The following is a 9,791-nucleotide window of genomic DNA, read 5'->3' as shown; positions in this document are numbered from 1 at the left end:
TTTACTTTTAATTTCTTGTAACACTATAATACATTTGTTTCTGTCTTTACACATGCCTTTCTGTATCTTATGCATTCAACAGGGTTACCACGGAAACGTATATAAACCTAAAGGCAATGATATAAACGGACTGCAGACGTTCAGATACACAAAGTTTTACAGCAGATGAAGCATGTAAGGTGTGTATGTTTACTTTTTCTTCGTTTTGGCAACATTATGTTTGTTTTTGTTTTTACACATGCCTGTCTGTATCTTATACAAACAACAGGTTTAGCACGGAAACGCATGTCCACATCAATGCAATGGTATAAATGGATAACCGATGTTCAGACAGCAAATTTTGGAACATAAAGGGTTTGTATATTTACTTTTCTTTTGATGTGTAGTTTGTATAAAGGTAATACTAAGATTATATATGTTTGTTTCTGTTCTTACACATGCATTCCTCTATCTATACACTAAACAGGGTTACCATGGAAACGTACCTCTTCATCTAGGCAATGGTATAAACTGATGACCGGCGTTCAAGTCCCTGGCAAAGAGAAATCCAGCTGTCGATCAAGCGCTACAGGTTTAGCTTTAGATAATCTAAGCCTTGCTAAGACCTGAAAATAAATGTCAGGCAAAACTGAAACAAAAGCAAAATAACTGGATGCACTTAAAGAGCACCTAATCTATCTTGTATATTTTCGCTTCGTAATACTGTATGTTTAGTGTATGCTGTTTTGTCAGGGATCTGTTTGCAGTGGCTACTTGGTTGTTTTTGTGGTGGTGTTTGTTGTGGTGTTTTTGTGTATATGGAGGTGTCTGTGGTGGTTTCAATGTGGTCTTCTCGGTTTTATTCTTGATGGTTGTATTGTTTTGTTGAAAACGGGCATTTGGTGCGTTTTGTTTGTTGTATTGGGCTGTTCGTCATGGTGTTTTTTCTTTCTGCCATTACCAATGTATTATTAGTCGCTTTGTATACAGTAGAAAATTATTAGAATAAGTTCAATATTATATTGTGTTATAACTTTACTTGTCCAGCAAACTTTAGATACCCGGAAACACATATGAAGATATATGCGGACGATTAGGCATCATGTGCAGACGAAGGCTTGGACTGGGAAGCGTGCGCCGTTGTTTTATTTCTGCTTTTTATTCCTTTTGTTTTGCATTGCTTTTCCACTAGGCTATTGGGGCACTTGAAGAACGAAGACGCAGACGGATATTGAAGATGCATACCAGGCAAAATTTGGGTTACTGTTTATCACGAACAGGTGCGTATGTTGCTTTTTATATTATTCTATTTTGTATGCATCTCTTCGCAGAATTTTCAAGTTGAATACAAGCCAGTGTAAAGATGTCTTATTGTAGATGACACAATGGTCTAGTGGATGGTGAAGATAGCGCGGCTGATGTTGACTGTACAGACACGCGTTAAGATGTCATGCTGTAGATGTGACAATGGTTTTGTGGACGACGCAGCTTGGTTCTTCTTTTTGGACGCACTGAGGTATATAATTTGTCCGACAATTAGTGTTTTTCTTTTGGTAGCTTTATATTAGTTGTGTAGTTTTCAGCCAAATTACACACATTCATTTTCATTTCAATATATTCTCCATAAATTGGATATTTTCTGGTTATTACGTAGGTCTACATTGTTTTAATTTACATAGTTTTAATTCATTTTTATGCCCCCGGCATCTACTGATGCGGGAGGCATATAGTGATCGTCCTGTCCGTCCGTCCGTCCGTACGAGGTTAACCAAATGGGACCGTTTCGTCTAGCATCAATACCCCTTACTAGAATGACTTGATGCTAATGCAGATGTAACCTGTGACCATTCCTTATCTGCAGACATCACCTGACCTCAGTTTGACCTTGACCTTGACCTCATTTTGGACTTGGGTTGCTTTATATGGGCCATCTCTTGGTTAACCAAATGGGACCGTTTCGTCTAGCATCAATACCGCTTACAAGAATGAATTGATACTAATACAGATGTAACCTGTGACCATTCCTCATCTTCAAACATCACCTGACCACAGTTTGACCTTGACCTTGTTTTGGACTTTGTATCGACAAGGATGCCACCGGGGGCATCAAGCGTTTATTGAACGCAGCTCCTTGTTTTTATTTTAAACCCGATTATTGTTAATTGTATGATGATTGTTTACCAGTATTCAGTCAGCAGAGTATAACTTTCAACATTTAGGAAGCAGAGGTCAATTTTCCACTTGGAGTAATTCAGTAGCATGGCAATGTGGACACAGATCCTGGTTTTGGTAAAAGAAGTACTCGAAATATCCGACGAAAAGCAATTTCTTGGATTATACACGTAAGGACTTACTATATCTGTTACGCATTTTGGAAACAAGTCTGTTTAGGGAATGACATAATTCAGTGTGGTTACACTACATTAACTAGTAGATGTATAAATTCGAAGATTTTCATGATTATTGTAATTTTATGTCCACACAACTTTATTTGACTCACTGAAGTGATGTGGTTTACATCAGGCAAATGTTTGCGACAATATTAGCTTGAGACGGAGTTCGAATTCGTGATCACCGCTATGTGAATTTCAGACGCGGTTTTACAAATTGTAACATATTTATACGAACTTTAAATTTTATTCAGTAAAGAGTAAACAGGATAAAAGTGTCTTTTCATTTTTAAGAAAGTTGAAATAGTGCCCAGCTTTCCATACGTGGCTTTGATGTGATTAATTATTGGTGAGAAACCCAAGAAAAAAAAACAATGTGGCTATTTACTTTATTGTATCAATAGGAAGAAAATGTTAGTTAATGGAACAATAGCAGCAGTAGAACTACCTTGCTGGTACCCAAACGAAGCCGGTCATCAGATGTGCATTGAAACCCTATCAAACCCTTGCTTTACCATGGTAATCAGCCGTTATCAACAAGGTAAGCTACTGAATTACTCAAGAATTATAATTTATGCGGTGCGAGTTGTAGTCACAGTGTGTATAAATGGGTGACAGATACACTTTTTAGCTCGACTTTTCGAAGAAAAAGTAGAGCTATTGTACTCGCCCCGGCGTCGGCGTCGGCGTCGCCGTTGGTTAAAGTTTTTGATAAAGTCAAATATCTCTGTTACTATCAAAGCTATTGACTTGAAACTTAAAATGGTTATTTACTATCAAAGTCTACACCAGGAGAAACAATCTCCATAACTCTGATTTGAATTTTGGCAGAATTATGCCCCTTTTTAACTTAGAATTTTTGGTTAAAGTTTTGGATTAAGTCAAATATCTCTGTTACTATCAAAGCTTTTTACTTGAAACTTAAAATAGTTATTTACTATCAAAGTCTACACCAGGAGAAACAATCCCCGTAACTCTGGTTTGGATTTTGACAGAATTATGCCCCTTTTTAACTTAGAATGTTTGGTTAAAGTTTTTGATAAAGTCAAATATCTCTGTCACTATCAAAGCTATTGACTTGAAACTTAAAATACTTATTTGCCATCAAAGTCTACACCAGGAGAAACAATTGCAATAACTCTGTTTAGAATTTTGAAGCATTATGCCCCTTTTTAACATACAATTTTTTGTTAAAATTTTTGATAAAGTCAAATATCTCTGTTACTATTAAAGCTTTTGACTTGAAACTCACAATAGTTATTTACTATCAAAGTCTACACCAGGAGACACAATTCCCATAACTCTGATTTAAATTTTGACAGAGTTATGCCCCTGTTTAACTTAGAATTTTTGGTTAAAGTTTTTGATAAAGTCAGATATCTCTGTTACTATCAAAGCTTTTGATTGAAACTTAAAATACTTATTTACCATCAAAGTCTACACTAGGAGAAACAATCCCCATAACTCTGATTTGAATTTTGACCGGATTATGCCCCTTTTTAACTTAGAATTTTTTGTTAAAATGTTTGATTAAGTCAAATATCTCTGTTACTATTAAAGCTTTTGACTTGAAACTCAAAATAGTTATTTACTATCGAAGTCTACACCAGGAGACATAATTCCAATAACTCTGATTTGACTTTTGACAGAGTTATGTCCCTTCTTAACTTGGAAATTTTTTTACTGGCAAAGCTCTAATTTAGAGTCAAGCACTGAGAAAAGTCGAGCGCGCTGTCTTACGGACAGCTCTTGTTGTTACTGACCTAACCATGCGGTTGTTGGAGAGCTAATATATACTGGTTTGAAACCCAGGGTTAGAGAACTGAATTCCGTCGATTTATTTAAAACAACGTAAATGCGACAAGCACATCGAAAGCTACTGTTGGTATAAACAACTGTTTTTGTGACAAGAACTTTGATTTTTCCTGAGCATGTTGAGAGATTTATAAAGTAACGTAATATTGAGTGGTATTTATTTTAATTTGCAAACTAATAATTTCGGTATTTGCAGTTAAGAATAATATTCACCTGATATAAGAAGATTCATAGCATGGCAATAGTGTTGCTTCTAGCAGACGACACATGCTCTTTATATTAGAAGACTAAGTAGCGAAAGACTTAAGACTAGAGTAACCTCTAATAAGATATATATTGAAACTTATTTGTCAACGCTATATACAGTGATATTGGATTGTTTAACGTACAATCAAAGGCGATTTAAATTTATAAGCCGTTTGTAGCGGAAATAACAAAAACAACTGAAGAGCGTGTTCTGTGTGTGCAACTTTTTGGCAATTTATGAACTGCTTCTTGAGCTTATTAGTGTCATATACTGTCATTTTATATAGTGCAATAAAAAGTTGTAAATGTAAGAAATTAATTTTCATCACTTTTCGATAGGCAAGGTAGTGCATGGATATAGTGGAATTCAAGCCTTGGTGGACCTTTCTTCTGTATTTGTCCAGTCTTGTTGATGGTAGACAGCTGTTCTATACATCGTACACAACAGAGAAACCCCCTCGGACGAAGAATTCGTTCAGGTAAAGAGAAATATTAGATCATGTGTATGCTCTGTTAGAACTGCGCTGTCTGCAGCTGTTTAAAAATAGTTTCAAAAACATTGTATTGTGGCAAATAACTCTTCTCGCAAATACATATTGTATATGTTTGCCACATATATTCGTGAACTACATGTCCTTACACAAATGGCAAACGTGGTTATCATGGTTGAACATTTGACCTGTTGTCTGGAGTCGCCGATTCGAATCTTGATGAGAGAAAATTGACTTCGGTCTCATATGCTGATGAGATGCGAGTACTGGTTAGGATCAGTTTTATCTACGGCGTCAAAGACCCGCGAGACATACATAGTGTTTAAACTTTCCGTCCGTCATTCCGTATGTCTGTTCGTCCGTCAGTAAGTCTGTCAGTCATATTTCTTCTGTGCTCAACTCCTACAGTTTCTCTTCAATAAAAATGAAACTTTGTGTACATCACCAACGTGACGTGGACTTTTACATTTTGTCGGGAGTTTTATGTCCGATTCTTTGGAAGAAATTGCCATTTTCGGCCTTTGAAACATTACAACTATATAAGAACATAGTATAGTCATTTTTAGCTCGACTATTCGAAGAATAGTCTAGCTATTCTACTCACCCTGGCGTCGGCGTCACACCTTGGTTAATTTTTTGCATGTAAGTAAATACAGCTATCATTTAAAGGCACATAGCTTTGAAACTTATTTTTTCTTTATCTAGGTCAATTACCAACCTCACTTGGTCAAGTTCCATAACTCTGACATGTATTTTGAGCATATTATGCCCCCTTTTGGACTTAGAAAATTCTGGTTAATGTTTTACATGCAAGTTACTTTCTCCAAAACTGATGCAGATATTGAATTGAAACTTCACATGTGTCTTCGGGGTTATAGAACTAGTTGATAGCAGCAAGTCCCATAACTCTGACCTTCATTTTGGCCAAATTATCCCCCCTTTTGGACTTAGAAAATTCTGGTTAAAGTTTTGCGTGCAAGTACATACAGCTGTTACTAAGTCATATAGATTTGAAACTTATTTTTACTTTTTCTAGATCAATTACCAACCTCACTGGGTCAAGTCCCATAACTCTGACATGCATTTTGAGGAAATTTTGCCCCCCTTTGGACTTAGAAAATTCTGGTTAAAGTTTAACATGCAAGTTACTATCTCCAAAATTAATGCAGATACTGATTTGAAACTTCACATGTGTCTTCGGGGTTATAAAACTAGTTGATAGCAGCATGTCCCATAACTCTGACATTCATTTTAGCCAAATTATGCCTCCTTTTGGACTTAGAAAATTTTGGTTAAAGTTTTGCGTGCAAGTACATACAGCTATTACTAAAAGGCATATAGGTTTGAAACTTATTTTTTCTTTTTCTAGATCAATTACCAACCTCACTGGGTCAAGTCCCATAACTCTGATGTGTATTTTGAGCAAATTATGCACCCTTTTGGACTTGGCCAATTCTGGTTAAAGTTTTACATGCAAGTTACTATCTCCAAAACTAATACAGATATTGAATTGAAACTTCACGTGTCTTCGGTGTTATAAAACTAGTTGATAGCACCAAGTCCCATAACTCCGATCTTCATTTTGGCCAAATTATGCCCCCTTTTGGACTTAGAAAATCCTGGTTAAAATTTTGCATCCAAGTACATACAACTGTTACTAAAAGGCATATAGATTTGAAACTTTTTTTTCTTTTTCTATGTCAATTACCAATCTCACTGGGTCAAGTCCAATAACTCTGACATGTATTTTTTGGCAAATTATGCCCCCTTTTGAACTTAGACAATTCTGTTGAAAGTTTTACATGCAAGTTACTATCTCCAAAACTAAAACAAATATTGAATTGAAACTGCACATGTACCTTCGGGGTTATAAAACTAGTTGATAGCACCAAGTCCCATAACTCTGATATGCATTTTGGTCAAATTATGTCCCCTTTTGAACTTTAATCTCTTTTGATATTCAACATTTTGGGTAATATTTTCCTGTTTCTGGGACAATATTTCGAATAGTCGAGCTTGGCTGTCTATTACGGACAGCTCTTGTTTTTTTTCCTGGAGTTAGGCTCTTTTTACGGACTTTGAAAATATCATAACTACAGCATAATATTCTATACTCAACTCCTCAAATCCAAGTGGAATTTGTAGTAAACATCGTCAACTTCAAGAACACAAGCGCATTTTTTTTACTGGAGTCGCCAAACTCGAATGTTTCTGGAGATTTGTCCCTTCTTTAATTTAGTATTATTCCATCGAACATTTTAGACGGCACGTGTTTTAGCGATGATGTTGACATCGTTCCACAAATACAGACAACAATGATTTAACCTTTTAAAATTTGTTCATTTTGTTTGCATGATTTTAAAAGCGCTTGAGAAATCCTGCATTTGTAATACATAGTTTTCTACTCTCTAGAGATAACTAGCATGATTATGCTCGAGGCATGCTTGTTTTCCAAATTTTTGCTAATGATTTAAACGGTAATATATCTTTATGCTCACTTAGATATCCAGAAACAGTCATTTTCAACATTCAATTTCAGATTGAAATTATACATGTAGATGTTTTAGTGTCCAAAATGGCTGAAATTTACAAGGGAAAACATCCCATTAAAATCGTTTTTTTACAATAAATTAAAAAAAAATCAAGATATTTTGAAACATTAAAATGTTAATAGTATCTCCCTCAATGACATACAGTCGTATAACATGTATATAATATATTATATATAAAGAGAAAATAAGGAAAGCGTTGTTACAGAAAGGCTAAAACATTAAAGATAAAACGAACAAAGTTAGACATCAAGACTAATAAAACTAGGAGGCCTTTCCAAAAGAAAGCATTTCAATTTGTATAAACAAGTTATATAACCATAAATTCCTCGATAATTGTCCAAGTCATTATGTCTAAATATTGACCACAAACCTACAGCAAACCTTGAGGAGAAAGAATTCAATGACCTCGAGCTACTCTGCATATTTTCATTGATTTTGATAACATTACTGGCTCTTGTAGCACCAGGACAATAAAGTATGATTTATTTCAGATCTAAAAGGCAAGAAGACAGTTTTTGCCATTATTGAAAGACATAGGGGAAAAAAGCAATGACAGAAAACAAATATCACCATACCGTCTTGTCTTGAATGTTTCCAACAGCTGACAGACCGATGTAAGCCAGGTAATACCTTTCAGAATTATTGGTTGATATTTGACTCTGTCTGTAAGCAGTTATGCCTCCAATATGTAGTGGAGAGACATACTGTTTTAGTGCTGTCCGTCCGTCCGTGTGTATGTCCGTCGGTCTGTCACAAAGTTTATCCACGCAACTCTTTCGACACCACTGAATGGATTTACACCAAATTTCGCAAGAGCGATCATTGCGTGGCCTAATTGTGCATATCATCGGCAGTTTTTGGTTCGATGATTTCTTGTGGAATCATGACCCTTGATTCGCCAACTGTTTTGATGTTTTAGCCTCTTCTCTTTTTTGATTTGGCGGATTTCCACCAAACCGTACAAGAGAATTAAGTACCAATTATGCATATTTTGGACATCTTCTGGTTTAGTGATTTTCAGAGGAGTTATGGCCCTTTCTTTGTATGATATTTCGGCAATTTTTCTCTCAACTTTAGGCAGATTTCCACCATATCTAAAATGAGTTATCAGTGCCAAGCCTATTTATACGTATCGTCGACATGTTCTGATTCAGTGATTTTCAGCAGAGTTATGATCCTTGATTTGTCATATTTTACAATGTTTACACTTCTTGCTGTATATAATTAGGCTGAATTTCACCAAACATTACGAGTGATCAGTGTGAAGCGTAGTTGTGCATATTATCGTCATGTTGTGGTTAAATGATTTTCAGTGGAGTCATGACCCTTGATTTGTTAAATCCTATGATCAGCGCTACTTTTTCTATACCACTGGTTGGAATTCCACCAAACTTCACATGATTTACCACTGCCAAGCTAAGTTGTGTTCATCGTTGGAATGTTATGGTCCGCCATTTTCCCTGGAATTATGGCCTTAAGTTGTGGCATTTTGCAATTTCTGCGTGGCAAATGGTGGGAGAATACGTTTTCGTGAAAAACAATGTCTAATTTATTATTAATTTTATGCCATTTAATCTGCAACAGTTTTTATTTAGCACGACATTGCGAATTATGTGGAGAGCTATCCTACTCACCCTTGCGTCGGCGTCAGCTATTTAATGTACTTTCGCTTTATCTCTGTTATTACTAAATGGGTTTTCTTCAAACATAAAAGACTGGTTCTTCATCATCCACAGCATATGACACAAGGTCCAAAACTCTAGTGCCAATCTCTCATGAATTATGTCCACTTTAGTTTAAAGTTTTAAGGAAAGAGTTTCTAAATAAGCTTAGCTTCCTCTTCAATCCTTGATTTGTGTAAATATATGTTTGCTGTATACCTGCTTGAAAATAAATATTGTTTAAACCAACTCTCATACAATATCGATTCCAAGACATTATTCTATTTAAAAAAGTTACTCTTTCCGTGTAAAACACCGGCTCCTAAAAAGACTTTCGACGATAATATCTATTAAAAAGTGATCCCCACCAAACCTAACGGACAATTTTACTAGATCTACAACTCTAATACCCTCCATTGCCAATAGTTAACATTTTGATTGTACTACTACTACTGGTGCCGCTACTTCTATTGCTATTTCTACATGTACTTCTTCTACTACTACTACTACTACTACTGCTACTACTGCTGCTGCTGCTGCTGCTGCTGCTGCTGCTGCTGCTGCTGCTGCTGCTACTGCTACTGCTACTACTACTACTACTACTATACCTGCTTCCACTAATACGTCTTGTACATCTACCTCTTCTTCTCCTGCTGC

General features: G+C 35.8%; 1 long non-coding RNA gene across 2 annotated transcripts; it reads left to right on the top strand.

Annotated features, from left to right (window-relative positions):
- The first annotated feature begins 347 nt into the window (after nucleotides 1-347).
- Nucleotides 348-8,432, top strand: LOC123544081 (uncharacterized). Of its 2 annotated transcripts, XR_008367778.1 has the most exons (6): nucleotides 348-1,259; nucleotides 1,357-1,495; nucleotides 2,199-2,321; nucleotides 2,774-2,910; nucleotides 4,770-4,909; nucleotides 7,965-8,432. It is a non-coding gene; the product is annotated as an uncharacterized LOC123544081 (long non-coding RNA). The 2 variants fall into 2 exon arrangements; XR_008367777.1 differs by having other exon boundaries at nucleotides 350-1,495.
- The last annotated feature ends 1,359 nt before the right edge of the window (nucleotides 8,433-9,791 follow it).

This window comes from Mercenaria mercenaria, chromosome 16 (genome assembly GCF_021730395.1).
Source record: "Mercenaria mercenaria strain notata chromosome 16, MADL_Memer_1, whole genome shotgun sequence".
NCBI lineage: Eukaryota > Metazoa > Mollusca > Bivalvia > Venerida > Veneridae > Mercenaria > Mercenaria mercenaria.
This window is presented reverse-complemented; position numbering and strand designations above follow the sequence as displayed.